Consider the following 16,509-nt stretch of genomic DNA (forward strand, 5'->3'; position numbering starts at 1 on the left):
AATTCCTGAAAGTGAAGTGGTCACATCATTCCGACCGTGAAGCCACCTGGGAACGCGAGGACCACCTCCGTTCCGAATATCCGGAGTTTTTCCATTCCTAGATCTCGGGACGAGATCCTTTCATAGTGGTGGAGTGTTGTAACGCCCCATATGTAAGCTGCCATATTTGTATTCCAACTCTTGCCATTTTCGGCACTAAGTTATGATATTTCCTCGTTGTTGGGTTTTTGTCTTCGTGTTGCTTTTGTCTTTGTCATGCTTCTCATATCATGTCATCATGTGCATCGCATTTGCATACATGTTCGTCTCATGCATCCGAGCATTTTCCCCGTTGTCTGTTTTGCGTTCTGGCGCTCCTATGTCCTCCGGTGTCCCCTTTTACCTCTTTTCGTGTGCGGGTGTTAATTTCTCGGATTGGACTGAGAAGTTTCGTGCCATTTGGACTTCGTTTGGTAAACGGTTAACCGAGGAACCGAAAAGGCCTCGTGTGTGTTGCAGTCCAACAACTCTTCAAAGTGGCCCAAAATCCACCTAAAACCCCTCCATCATCTTGGTCGTTCGATCACGATCGCGTGACCGCAAACCATGCTCAATTTGGAGCCTCCTAGCTCCCTCTACCTATAAAAAGGCATCTCCCCCCGAAAATCCCGGATCCACTCCAACCCTAACCCTAGCCCCCGCTCCCTCCGCGCGGCCGGACGCGTCCGCCCGCCGCCGGACAGATTCCCGCTGCCGCCGCTGCCACGTGTCGCCTCGCCATTCGCCCACCCACGCACCCCACATCGCCGGCCCGCCAGGCCCAGGGAAGGCCCCCGGGCCCGCGCGCGCGCCGCCGCCCGCCTGCCCGCGCCTGAGCTCTGCCGCGCCACCGTCTCCTCCTCCTCGCCGGCCGCCAAGTCCGGCCACCGCGGCCGCCATCGCCGCTCGCCGCCTCGTGCGTCGCCCACCGTCTCCCCGGCCAGATCCGCCGCGGGAGCCGCGCCCTCGCCGTCTAGCGCCCCCCTCATCGCCGGCGCACCTCAGGCGATCGGATCCGGCCAGGTCTGGCCTCCCCTGTCCCTCCTCCGGTGACCTCTAACTCTGGCGAGCTCGAGGTCCAACCTCGGTTCGCGTGCCCCAAGCAAACCCTAGATCCCGAAGGTCATTTTTCTCCTAAGTCCCAGTAATTTGTGCATTCTTCATTGCATCATAACTCATCATCCGTGGCTCCGTTTTGGGCTTGTAGCATATCAAATTGTTTGCCTCGATGTGTACTTAATTTCATTCCATTGCACCATGTTCATTTGATCTCATCTTGATGCCCTAAATGTTGTTGCAAGAGTACTATGCAATGTTAGTTTCAGATTCTTAGCAGAGTTTGGACATTTGTCATTTTTGCCATGATTAATGTGTGCCTCCTATGAACTTGAGCCCTTCATGTGTTTTGAAGTATGCCATGCCATCTTTACAGGGGTGTATGCCATGTATTTTTGTGATCTTTGTGGTGACTAGCACAAGCATGCAAAGTAGCTCTCGTAATGTTGCTGATTTAAGGGACTTAGAAATCTTCTAAGTCTTTGCCCTGTTAATATTTTTATGCCATGTATTCTTGTTGCTACAGAGTGATCCATGCCTCTTTTGAGCATGTTCAGTAAGGATGTTTTTGAGATATTTTTGTGCTCTATCCATCCATGTATTTGTTTGCAATTATGGAGCATCCTAGCTTGACTCAATCGAGCTCTACTTTTGCTATAAAATGTTCCTGGCAGAATGTTTACGTGTTAAGCATTTTTGCCAAGGTTGTTATAGTTTATCCTTGCATGATATGAGTGTGTTCTTGCCATGGTTAGCTTATTTATCATGTCTACTTGCTGGATGTATGATTTGTTTTTCATGCAATGCCTTGTGGTGAGTGCATCGAGCTCGTAAACATGCCTACGTGAATCTGTTTTGCCATGTTCCAGTTTTCTGCTAAGTCTGAATCTGTTAACGAAAATTGCTATGTTCATATGGTTGCCCTTGTATTTTCTGATCCCTTTTGGCTCATGGTCAGTAAGAGACTTTTGTTGTATGCTTTGAGTAGCTTCATGCCATGCCTTGCTTTGCCATGTTATGTTCCTGTAGCATGTTGTTATCTTGCTCTAAACATTGCTTCCTGATGTTAAATTCCTGCCATGTTGATATTTTCACTAAGTCTGTAACCTGATATCTTTTGCACTTTTTCCATGCTTGTTTGAACCTGTTATTGAGTGAATTAGCCGTAGCTCAGTGTTCATCTTTCGTCAAGCATTTTAAGTGGATCACTGCCATGTGCTTTGTTGTTATGTTAAAGTGCAGTAGCTTGTTGTTCTTGATGCATTTAGATGGCCTCGTGCTGTTAATCGCAGATCGGTGCCATATTTGTTTTGCTTGTCATTTGCAAACCGTGCATCCGATTCCGGTGATCTTTATATCGATTTCGACCGAAATCAACTCATCTTTCCAGTGACACTCTTAGTTTTCCAAGTTGAGGACAGGTTCAATCTTTCCTTTCCGAAACATGCATATGCATCGCATATCACATCCCGCATATCATGCCATGTTTTGCATCATGTTGGTTGCGCATTGCACCGTGATTGATTGTGTCTCCCTTTGCTTGTGTTCTTGCTTTGGCTAGAGCCGGGAGATGAGTACGTGATCGAGGAACCCGTTGAGTACACTTACGAGGATCAAGCTAACGCCAACTCGGAGAACTTTGCAGGCAAGATGACCATACCCTCGAAATTACTTCTATCTTTGCTTGCTAGATGCCCGCTCTATTGCTATGACTATGCTACGATACCTACCACTTGCTTATCATGCCTCCCATATTGCCATGTGAAACCTCTAACCCACCTTGTCCTAGCAAACCGTTGTTTGCCTATGTTACTGCTTTGCTCAGCCCCTCTTATAGCGTTGCTAGTTGCACGTGAAGATTGGAGTTTGTTCCTTGTTGGAACATGTTTATTGTTGGGATATCATTATTATGTCTTGTCTACTTTAATGCATCTATATACTTGGTAAAGGGTTTAAGGTTCGGCCTTATGCCTGGTGTTTTGTTCCACTCTTGCCGCCCTAGTTTCCGTCATACCGGTGTTATGTTCCTTGATTTTGCGTTCCTTACATGGTTGGGTTATAATGGGAGCCCCTTGAGAGTTCGCCTTGAATAAAACTCCTCCAGCAAGGCCCAAGATTGGTTTTACCATTTGCCACCTAGCCTCTTTTTCCCTTGGGTTCCGCTGACTCAAGGGTCATCTTTATTTTAAACCCCCGATCCAGTGCTCCTCTGAGTGTTGGTCCAACCTGTCAGCTGCCGGTGGCCACCAGGGGCAACTCTGGGCTGGCCTACCGGAACCTTGGACAATACGGTGTGCCCTGAGAACGAGATATGTGCAGCTCGTATTGGGATTTGTCGGCACATTCATGTGGCTTTGCTGGTTTAGTTTTACCATTGTCGAGATGTCTTGTAACCGGGATTCGGAGTCTAATCGGATTGTCTTGGGAGAAGGAATATCCTTCATTGACCGTGAGAGCTTGTGATGGGCTAAGTTGGGACACCCCTGCAGGGATTTGAACTTCCGAAAGTCGTGCCCGCGGTTATGGGCAGATGGGAATTTGTTAATGTCCAGTTGTAGAAAACCTGAAACTTAACTTAATTAAAATGAATCAACAGAGTGTGTGGCCGTGATGGTCTCTTTTCGGCGGAGTCTGGGAAGAGAACACGGTCTCGAGTTATGCTTGAACATAGGTTGTTCTAGGATCACTTCTTGATCATAGTTTCACGACCGTGCCTTGCCTCTCTCTTCTCGCTCCCATTTGCGTATGTTAGCCACCATATATGCTAGTGCTTGTTGCAACTCCACCTCATACATTTTTCCCATACCTATAAGCTTAAATAGTCTTGATCACGAGGGTGTGAGATTGCTGAGTCCCCGTGACTCACAGATTCCTTCAAAACCAGATGCAGGGACCGATGAAACCGCTCCAGGAGATTCGACTGAGCTCAAGTGGGAGTTCGATGAGGACTCAGGACAATACTACGTTTCCTTTCCAGATGATCAGTAGTGGTGCCCAGTTGGGGCGATCGGGGACATTATGCATTTGGGGTTGTCTTTATTTTAGTTCCGTAGTCGGATCTTGATTGTATCTGGATGATTGTAATGTTATATTTATGCTATTGTGTGACGTAGCGATTGTAAGCCAACTATGTACCTCTTTTCTTATTCAGTACATGGGTTGTGTGAAGATTACCCCACTTGCGACATTGCTTACAATGCGGTTATGCCTCTAAGTCGTTCTTCAACACGTGGGAGATGTAGCCGCATCTTGGGCGTTACATCCCGTGCACGTCACCTAACCAAGGTCCTTGGTATTTGTCTCCTCATGTGATACCCACAAGCAACCTCATGAGTGTGCGCCGCCTCACTACTTGCAAAAACTTAGTGGCAATCTCACTGATGCAGGGCACAAGAAGCTTCATGAGCACCCCTCCTCAAGGGACCTCGCGAGCGCTGCTTTGCGAGGGAGCCGTTGCATCGCTACCATCAGGCACCCATGAGGGGCCTCATGGGTGGACAACAAATGGGCGTCCTTGAATGAGAAAAATATGCACTCAAAATGCTCACACAATAAGATGGCAAATGAAATATGTGGCAAAGCATGCACAAACACTCTAGCATCTATCAAGCAATTGACGATGACTAGGTCATCTATATATGAGTATATTGACTGAGGAGTCAAATGAGAACATTTGATCGCAGGTCATACTCATCGTTTAAGCACAAGTGGGGTTACCACTTTTACATAAAGAATTGTTGTGTTCACACCATTAGATTTGCTTTAGCTCAATTCTTTAGAGCAAAGCCCCCCTAAATGTAATATCCCCCCTAAGAGGGACGAACTAACCTTGGGTTTTGTCGATGATGACTTGATAACCCACAAGTATAGGGGATCGCAACAGTTTTCGAGGGTAGGGTATTCGACCCGAATTTATAGATTCAACACAAGGGGAGCCAAAGAATATTTGAAGGTATTAGCAGCTGAGTTGTCAATTCAACCACACCTGAATATTAATTATCTCCAGGAAAGTAATATGATAGTTCTGATAGTAGTGGCGGCAGCAACAGGAACGGTAATAGTGATAGCAGTAATTTTCCAGCAAGTGTAAAAGTGATGATAGCAGTAGTAACTTAGCAAGAACAATATAAGATAAATTCATAGGCATTGGATCGGTGACTTGTTGGATGATATTCATCATGAGACAGTTATAACCTAGGGCGATACGGCACTAGCTCCAGTTCATCTATGTCATGTAGGCATGTATTCCGTAAATAGTCATACGTGCTTTATTAAAAGAACTTGCATGCCATCTTTTGTCCTACTCTCCCGTGATAGCGGGGTACATATTGGAAACTAAGGGATATTAAGGCCTCCTTTTAATAGAGAACCGGAACAAAGCATTAACACACGTGAATACATGAACTCCTCAAACTACAGTAATCACCGGAAGAAGTCCCGGTTATTGTCACTCCGGGGTTACCGGATCATAACACGTAGTAGGTGACTATAACTTTCAAGATCGGATCTAGAACATGAATATAATGATGATAACATAAATGGTTCAGGTCTAAAATCATGGCACCCGGGCCCAAAGTCACAAGCATTAAGCATGACAAAGTGATAGCAACATCAATCTAAGAACATAGTGGATACTAGGGATCAAGCCCTAACAAAACTAACTTGATTACATGATGAATCTCATCCAACTCCTCACTGACCAACGAGCCTACGAAGGAATTACTCACTCCCTGTGGGGAGCATCATGGAATTGGTGATGGAGAAGGGTTGGTGATGTCGAAGAACGAAGATCCCCCCTCTCCGGAGCCCCAAATGGACTCCATATCTACCCTCCCAAGGAAGAACAGGGTTTGGCGGCGGCTCCGTCTTGTGGATCAGGGTAATTCTTTCTCCCTGATTTTTTCTCCGAAAATAGGATTTTATAGTGTTGGTTTCAGGGTATGCGGGCCCACCAGGTGGGGACAACCCACCTGAGCGCGCCAGGAGAGGGGGTTGCGCCTTGGTGGGTTGTGCCCACCCAGGTGCCCCTCTCTGGTAGGTCTTGGCTCCAGAAATTCTTATATATTATATAAAAATTCCTCGCAAAGTTTCGTTCCATTCTGAGAACTTTTATTTCTGCACAAAAACAACACCATGGTAGTTCTGCTGAAAACAGCGTCAATCTGTGGTTAGTTTCATTCAAATCATGCAAATTAGAGTCCAAAACAAGAGGAAAAGTGTTAGGAAAAGTAGATACGTTGGAGACGTATCAACTCCCCCAAGCTTAAACCTTTGCTTGTCCTCAAGCAATTCAGTTGATAAACTGAAAGTGAAAAAGAAAAACTTTTACGAACTCTTTTGCTCTTGTTTGCATAAATAAGCTTAAACAGCACCCAGGTTTTCAGCCAACATTATCACTAACCATGCCGACAATAACTCTTAAAGATTGTATTAACTCGTATCAATAACATAATCAGCTAGCGAGCAATAACAAGACATCTCAAACGACAAAACGTTGTCAAAATAACCATGATATAATATGACAATAATGGTATCTCGCTAGCCCTTTCTGAGATTGCAAAACATAAATGCAGAGCACCTCCAAAGTCCAAGCAGTGACTAAACATTGTAATTCATGGTAGAAGAGCTCAAGTTTTAAAACAGAGATAAATGATATTTTGAGACATGCACCCTTCTCATTTACTTCACGGCTATCAGTTATCAATATCTCCCATGCTAAACAAGCTAGTGGCGGTTCCCAAGTGATAAAAAGTAAAGGTTTTGACTCCATTGGGAGTTTTTGTTTGATTATTCGAGCGATTAACTATTTTTGTATTTTGCAGTTTGGGACTGGGCATCCCTATTACCGCCCTTTTCTCATGCGATGGCGAGTGAATAAACACTCGACTTGAGAATAACCCGCTTAGCATGGAAGATACTGACTACCTCCTATCGTTCCATGAATGATCCACGCACACAAAACGGATATTCTTTTTAGAAGTTTTTAGAGGTGGCACATGCAAATTTATTTAGGACAGCACGGTAATACCGCATATAGGTAGGTATGGTGGACTCATCTGTAATAGCTTTGGGTTCAAGGTTTTTGATGTACAAGCAGTATCCCCACTTAGTACAGGCGAAGTCTAGCAATTAGATTGAGAAGCGGCCAGCTAGAGAGCAACAACAATCATGATCATGCATTATGCATAAGTAACATTGGACACTAGCATGAGTAGGATATGATTGCCATGAACATAAATATCATAGAGGCTATGTTGGTTTTGATTCAACTACATGCATGAACATGTGCCAAGTCAAGCCACTCGAACATTCAGAGGAGGATACCATATCATCATACTACATCATGATCATTTTAACGCAATGTTGATATCCAAGATAAATCATTGCGCACTCCCAGCTACTTATGCATGGCATGAGAAACTATAATCTCTAATTGTCATCGCAAACATGTTTAATCATAATGGGATGAATCATGGATACTAGGTTAAACATATTTACACAAACAGAAAAAGTCGAGTTCATACTAGTTTCTCTCTGCCACGGTCAGTGAGGGAGTCCTGGATTAGGGGGTCTCTGGACGCAGTCTGTTAGGGCCCGCGGCGCTTCGCTCTTGCCCTTCCGCCTCCCTGCACGGCCAAGTCCGGGCGCACCTTGGGCCCGGGGGCTACTCATGGCGTTCTGGGAACGGGGGTCCCCAGACTTGCCTGCCTGCGGCCGACGGCGTGGCTCAAAGGGGGGCCCAGCACGGCCCATCTTCACCAACACAAACCCAAGACCCTCGCGAGGGGCCAAGCCTCGCGGGGCGGATGACGCGAAGCTTCCTCAGGCACGGCCTCGTCAGGCCGGCTCACGAGGAGGCAGAGAGATCAAGGCGGGGTACCTCACGAGGTGCCCATGACGCAAGCCATGACAACTCAGGGCACCAGGCGGGTGCCAGCCCACGCAGCGTCCTCCTTTCCTCTTTGGTGCAAACGGGGCAAGCGCAGCCGCGGAGTACCGAGGCATCAGGCAAAGGTTGCCATTTCGGTGCAACGAGACCAAGACCAGGAGGACTACGAGATGGAGGTCACCGTGGAGCCCAAGACGGCGTCATCGCCAGAGCTTTGCGCAGGCGAAGACTACTTTTGTCAGCATAGCTGATACTTGTTGTCCCCCTTCAAATTAGCCCGCCATTGTTGGCTCCCTTCCCGCTCAATATTTGGGGAGAGGACCAGGGCCTCTATAAATAGGACCAGCCACCCACACAGCAAGGGGTCGGTAAAAAGGAGAGCAGAGAGAGAGAGAGAAAGGTGGCTGAACTCCTCCCAGCAGTTCATCGCCTCAGCCAAGAACAGACCCTCGCGAGGGTGTTCTTCCTTGTATTGTTCATCATCATCAGCCCAAGAGGCAATCCACACACCACACACTGGAGTAGGGTATTACACCACACGGTGGCCCGAACCAGTATAAATCATGTGTCTCTTGTGTTGTTCTTTCCTTAGTTCAGATCCTAGCATGGCGGAGGGGTGCAGGTAGGTAGGAGGCGAAATCTCCGCGCGCACCCCAGTGTTCGAACCTCAAGGGTCTGCTGGAACCCAAAATCCGACAGTATCAGGCCCATGTATTTCTTCAATAGGAGGTAAATTTTTAACATCCTGAGCTTTAATACCTTTTCCCTTCATAGATTTCTTTGCCTCTTGCATATCTTCAGGACTGAGATATAATATGCCCCTCTTCTTTGGAGTGGGTTTAGGCGGTGGTTTAGGAAGAGTCCAATCATCATAATTTTTCAATATATTATTCAATAATTCTTCATCTTGCCCAACAGTTCATTCCCCGAAAACATAACCAGCACAACTATCTAGGAAGTCCCTAGAAGCATCGGTTAGTCCATTATAGAAGATATCAAGTATTTCATTTTTCTTAAGTGGATGATCAGGCAAAGCATTAACTAATTCGCAAAGCCTCCCCCAAGCTTGCGGGAGACTCCCTTCTTTAATTTGAACAAATTTAAATATTTTCTACAAGGCAGCTTGTTTCTTATGAGCATGGAAATATTTTTCAGAGAAGTAATAAATCATATCTTGGGGACTATGCACACAACCAGGAGCAAGAGTATAGTACCAAGCTTTAGCATCACCCTTTAATGAGAACGGGAATAATTTGAGAATAATGTAATAGCGAGTTTTCTCATCATGAGTAAAAAGGGTGGCTATGTCATTCAACTTAGTAAGATGTGCCACAACAGTTTCAGTTTCATAACCATGGAAAGGATCAGATTCAACCAAATTAATTTACTCTGGGTCGACAGAGAATTCATAATCCTTATCATCAATAAAGATAGGTGAAGTAGCAAACTTAGGATCACATTTCATTCTAGCATTCAGAGATTTCTCTTTATACTTGCATAATAATTTCTCTAGATCATCTATATCTCTGCAAGCAAGAATATCTCTAGTTGTTTCTTCACTCATAACATAACCTTCCGGTACCTTAGGCAATTCATATCTATGAAGGCTAGTTCTAGTAGGTGTTTCAGGAGATTCAGTTTCAAGCTCATCATCAGATTCAACAACATCATGTTGTATAACTCTAGCAATTTGTTTATCAAGAAATTCATCAAGTAGCACATCATCATTAAGCAAGGTACTAGCATCATCATAACCATTATCCATAGCAGAAGTAGCATCATCAATAACTCGTGACATACTAGAAGTAATCGCATGTGGTGGTGTTGCAAGTTTACATATACCAAAAGGTGAATCTGAAGCAGAACTGAATGGCAGTTCCTTACCTCCCCTCGTCTTTGAGGGAAAAATCTTAGTCTTAGCATCCGTCAGATTCTTCATTGTGATAATATGATGATAATCCCAAGTGACTCAAAAAATATAGCTATGCTCCCCGGCAACGGCGCCGTAAAAAGGTTTTGATAACCCACAAGTATAGGGGATCACAACCATTTTCAAGGGTAGAGTATTCGACCCAAATTTATAGATTCGACACAAGGGAGCCAAAGAATATTTGAAGGTATTAGCAGCTAAGTTGTCAATTTAACCACACCTGAAGATTAATTATCTGCAGCAAAGTGATCAGTAGCAAAGTAGAATGATAGTTTTGATAGTAGTGGCAGCAGCAACAGTAACGGTGATAGTGATAGCAGTAATTTTATAGCAAGTGTAACAGTGATGATAGCAGTAGTAACTTAGCAAGAACAATATAAGATAAATTCGTAGGCATTGGATCTGTGACTTGTTGGACGATATTTATCATGAGACAGTTATAACCTAGGGCAATACGGCACTAGCTCCAGTTCATCGATATCATGTAGGCATGTATTCCGTAAATAGTCATACGTGCTTTATTAAAAGAACTTGCATGCCATCTTTTGTCCTACTCTCCCGTGATAGCGGGGTCCATATTGGAAACTAAGGGATATTAAGGCCTCCTTTTAATAGAGAACCGGAACAAAGCATTAACACACGATGAATACATGAACTCCTCAAACTACGGTAATCACTAGAAGAAGTCCCAGTTATTGTCACTCCGGGGTTACCGGATCATAACACGTAGTAGGTGACTATAACTTGCAAGATCCGATATAGAACATGAATATAATGATGATAAAATAAATGGTTCAGATCTGAAATCATGGCACCCGGGGCCAAAGTGACAAGCATTAAGCATGGCAAAGTCATAGCAACATCAATCTAAGAACGTAGTGGATACTAGGGATCAAGCCCTAACAAAACTAACTCGATTACATGATGAATATCATCCAACTCATCACCGACCAGCGAGCCTATGAAGGAATTACTCACACCCCCGGTGGGGAGCATCATGGAATTCGCGTCGGAGAAGGGTTGGTGATGACGAAGAACGAAGATCCCCCTCTGCGGAGCCCCAAACAGAGTCCAGATCTGCCCTCCCGAGGAAGAACAGGGCTTGGCGGCGGCTCCGTCTTGTGGATCGCGATAATTCTTTCTCCCTGGTTTTTTCTCCAAAATTAGGATTTTATAGCGTTGGTTTCAAGGTCTGCGGGGCCACCAGGTGGGGACAACCCACCTGGGCGCGCTAGGAGAGGGGGGCGCTCCCTGGTGGGTTGTGCCCACCCAGGTGCCCGTCTATGGTAGGTCTTGGCTCCAGAAATTCTTATATATTATATAAAAATTCCTCGTAAACTTTCGTTCCATTCCAAAAACTTTTATTTCTGCACAAAAACAACACCATGGTAGTTCTGCTGAAAACAGCGTCAGTCTGGGGTTAGTTTCATTCAAATAATGCAAACTAGAGTCCAAAACAAGAGGAAAAGTGTTAGGAAAAGTAGATACGTTGGAGACGTATCAACTCCCCCAAGCTTAAACCTTTGCTTGTCCTCAAGCAATTCAGTTGATAAACTAAAAGTGAAAAGGAAAAAACTTTTACGAACTCTTTTGCTCTTGTTTGCATAAATAAGCTGAACAGCACCCAGGTTTTCAGCCAACATTATAACTAACCATGCCGACAATAACTCTTAAAGATTATATTAACTCATATCAATAACATAATAGCTACCGAGCAATAATAAGACATCTCAAACGGCAACACGCTGTCAAAATAACCATGATATAATATGACAATAATGGTATCTCGCTAGCCCTTTCTGAGATTGAAAAACATAAATGCAGAGCACCTCCAAAGTCCAAGCAGCGACTAAACAATGTAATTCATGGTAGAAAAGATCCAGTCATGATGCACCCAACATTAGCTACACACAATGCATATGTCATGACAGTTGTGCTCTCAGGTTCTAGCGCTTGTTTTAGAAGGTGATGACACAACATAAAAGTAAACATATAGTCCTTTTGCAGAGGGAAGCAGTGATTTGCAGAGGTGACAAAGCTCAAGTTTTAAAACAGAGATAAATGATATTTTGAGACATGCACCCTTCTCATTTACTTCACGACTATCAGTTATCAATATCTCCCATGCTAAACAAGCTAGTGGCGGTTCCCAAGCGATAAAAAGTAAAGGTTTTGACTCCATTGGGAGTTTTTATTTGATTATTCGAGCGATTACTCTTTTTTGTATTTTGCAGTTTGGGACTGGGCATCCCTATTACCGCCCTTTTCTCGTGCGATGGCGAGTGAATAAACACTCGACCTGAGAATAACCCGCTTACCATGGAAGATACCAACTACGTCCTGTCGTTCCATGAACGATCTAGGCACACAAAACGGATATATATTTTTAGAAGTTTTTAGAGGTGGCACATGCAAATTTACTTAGAACGGCAGGGTAATACCACATATAGGTAGGTATGTGGACTCATCTGGAATAACTTTGGGTTCAAGGTTTTTGATGTACAAGCAGAATCCCCACTTAGTACACGCGAAGGCTAGTAATTAGATTGAGAAGCGGCCAGCTAGAGAGCAACAATGATCATGATCATGCATTATGCATAAGTAACATTGGACACTAGCATGAGTAGGATATGATCACCATGAACATAAATACCATAGAGGCTATGTTGGTTTTGATTCAACTACATGCATGAACATGTGCCAAGTCAAGCCACTCGAACATTCAGAGGAGGATACCATATCATCATACTACATCATGATCATTTTAACGCAATGTTGATATCCAAGATAAATCATTACGCACTCCCAGCTACTTATGCATGGCATGAGAAACTATAATCTCTAATTGTCATCGCAAACATGTTTAATCATAATGGGATGAATCATGGATACTAGGTTAAACATATTTACACAAATAGAACAAGTCGAGTTCATACCAGTTTCTCTCTGCCACGACCAGTTCATCGAATATCATCATTATTGCCTTTCACTTGCACGATCGAACGATGTGAAAATAATAATAGTGCAAGAGTGCCATGGACTAAGCTTGAATCTGCAAACATTTTATTCAATAGAAGACAAGGTAAAATGGGCTCTTTATTAGTTCAACAATTATTCATATGAGAGCCACTCAACATTTTCATCGTGGTCTTCTCCTCAGTACAACTCGAATAAAAAGAAAAGAGATTCAAAGAAACACACTAAAATATTTTTGGAGTTTTTGGTTTCTTGAACAAGCAAATAAAAGGGAAAAGCAAAAACAAGAAAAACTATTTACACGGGAAAGCTCCCGACAAGCAAAAGAAGAACAAGGAAATCTTTTTGGGTTTTCTTTTTAATACTACTGCTAAGCATGCGTGGAAAGTAAACTAGCTAAAACTAATTTTTTTGGTTTTTCTAAAGTTTTTCAAACACACAAGAAGAAAGCAAGAAAAATAAAATTTAAACATGGATGATACAATGAAAACGTGTGAACACCAACAGGATGAATAAGTGAACATGAATGCAATGTCAGTGAGAAACACGTACTCCCCCAAGCTTAGGCTTTTGGCCTAACTTGGTAGTCGATCAGTAGTCTAGATAGTAGTTGGTGTGGTAGCTCACGGAGGCTCTCCGTGCGGATGCCTCGGCTTGCCGTGCTGCCTAAACTGCTGCGTTGTCAGCTCGGGCCTCGGTCTCAAGAACAAAATATCTTTCTTTGCTGTGATAATCAAAAAGAGCAAGCGCAAGCAAATATGTGTGCACAACAGATGTTTGGTTAAACAACAAATTATAAGTGAAATTATCTACCTTTCCCTTGATAATCTTATGATCTTTTAGGGTGGCAAAAATTTATCAAAAAAACTTCATAAGATTGATAGCAACTACTCATAGGGATACATAGAGGCCATAGCAAGTACTAAAACTACTTAGAACACTAAGAATTCAACATGCAAGCTAATCTATAACAGCACCATGAGTAGCTAATTATTCAAAATATAAACCACTAAAACAAAAACTAATTGGACAAACGGTGGAGTCACATACCAAGCAACAATCCCCCGAAATAGTTTCGGAAACGGAGCCTCAAGCAAAGAGATCAAAATCCGCGGGTTTGAGAGCAAGAACACGGGAGAGAGAGCAATGGAAAATTTATTCTGGAGGTAGGTGATGATGTGGTATGAAGAGATAAGTGAGGGGGCCCATGTGGGGACCACAACAAACCAAGGCACGCCTGGGGATCCCGGCGCACCCAGGTGGGTTGTGCCCACCTAGTACACCTCCCTCTGATGTTATTTGGACCCAAAAAAATTAGATATTAAAAAATCATATTAAATTTTCAGGGCATTCTGAGAACTTTTATTTTTGGGTCATTTTTTATTGCACGGGAAATTCAAAAAACAGATAGAACATGGCATTTTATTTTATTTAACTAATAAAAACAGAAAATAAAAAGTAGGGGCAGAAAGTACTGTTTACTAAATTCATCAACTTCATACCACTCAAAAATGATCCATTAATAAGGTTGATCAAGTCTTATTAACGACCACTTCCGATTAGCATGAAACCGAAGAACTTTCGCAATTCACTAAGTTACCTCAATGGGGATATGAATCTCCCCAACAATATGCATTTCATATTTCTTTTTGGCAGTAGGTAGAGGTATTTGAAAACTTCCAATGGTGATTGTTGGAGATTTTTCAATAACATTAATACCATTCACTTGGAATGGTTTCTTCGGAAAGTGCATCGTATGCTCATTACCATTTATATGAAAAGTGATCTTGCTTTTATTGCAATCAATAACAGCCCCTACAGTATTCAAGAAGGGTCTACCAAGAATAATTGACATGTTGTCATCCTCAGGCATCTCAAGTATAACAAAGTCAGTCAAAATAGTAACATTAGCAGCAACAACAACAGGCACATCCTCACAGATACCGATAGGTATGGCAGTTGATTTTTCAGCCATTTGTAAAGATATTTCAGTAGGTGTGAGTTTATTCAAATCAAGTCTTTTATATAAAGAGAAAGGCATAACACTAACACCAGCTCCTAAATCACACAAAGCAGTTTTCACATAATTCTTTTTGATAGAGAAAGGTATAGTTAGTATTCCTGGATCTCCAAGCTTTTTAGGCACTCCATCTTTAAAAGTATAATTAGCAAGCATAGTGGAGATTTCAGCTTCTGGTATTTTTCTTTTATTTGTGATGATGTCTTTCATATACTTTGCATAAGGAGGCATTTTCAAGATATCAGTCAAGCGAGTACGCAAAAAGACTGGCCTCAGCATTTCAACAAATGATTCAAATTCTTCATCATCATTCTTTTTAGTTGACTTAGGTGGAAAAGGCATAGGTTTTCGAACCCACAGTTCACTTTCTTTACCATGTTTTCTAGCAATGAAGTCTATTTTATCATACCTTTTATTCTTAGGTTGTGGGTTATCAAGATCAACAGGTGGTTCTATCTCAACATCATTGCCTGGTTATTTATTATTTGGTCGAGTGTCTTCATGAACATCAACATTGTCTTTTTATTATCACTAGGTGAGTGTTCATTACCAGACTGAGTTTCAGCATCAGAGATAGAAACTTCATTATATATGTCAGGAGGTTTCTCTATTTCAGGTTCACTAGGAGCATGTGAATTCATATCATTCTTCTTTTTCCTTTTCTTTTTAGAAGAACTAGGTGCACTAGGGTTAGATCTTTGTGAATATTGTTCAATTCTTTTTGGGTGTCCCTCGGGATAAAGTGGTTCCTGATTCATTTTACCTCCTCTAGTTGCAACTCTAACAGCAAAGTCATGCATATTATTATTCATTTCATCAAGTAATTCTCTTTGAGATTTAGCAACTTTTTTAACTGAGATTGAACCATAGAAGCATGCTTTCCAACACCTCTAACATCATTTGATATTCTAAATAATAAGTCACTCAAGCGAGCAATCATATCAGAATTGTATTTCAATTGTTTCATAACATTTGCATTGAAGTGTGATAACCCACAAGTATAGGGGATCGCAACAGTTTTCGAGGGTAAAGTATTCAACCCAAATTTATTGATTCGACACAAGGGGAGCCAAAGAATACTCTCAAGTATTAGCAGTTGAGTTGTCAATTCAACCACACGTGGAAACTTAATATCTGCAGCAAAGTATTTAGTAGCAAAATAATATGATAGTAGTGGTAACGGTAACAAAAGGTAACGGTAGTAAAAGCAATGTTTTTGGTATTTTGTAGTGATGATAGCAATAGCAACGGGAAAGTAAATAAGCGAAGAACAATATATGGAAAGCTCGTAGGCAATGGATTGGTGATGGAGAATTATGCCGGATGCGGTTCATCATGTAACAGTCATAACCTAGGGTGACACAGAACTAGCTCCAGTTCGTCAATGTAATGTAGGCATGTATTCCAAATATAGTCATACGTGCTTATGGAAAAGAACTTGCATAACATCTTTTGTCCTACCCTCCCGTGGCAGCGGTGTCCTTACGGAAACTAAGGGATATTAAGGCCTCCTTTTAATAGAGAAACAGAACAAAGCATTAACACATAGTGAATACATGAACTCCTCAAACTACGGTCATCACTGGTAAGTATCCCAATTATTGTCACTTCGGGGTTAAC

This window comes from Triticum aestivum, chromosome 5A (assembly GCF_018294505.1).
Source record: "Triticum aestivum cultivar Chinese Spring chromosome 5A, IWGSC CS RefSeq v2.1, whole genome shotgun sequence".
NCBI classification, from domain to species: Eukaryota; Viridiplantae; Streptophyta; class Magnoliopsida; order Poales; family Poaceae; genus Triticum; species Triticum aestivum.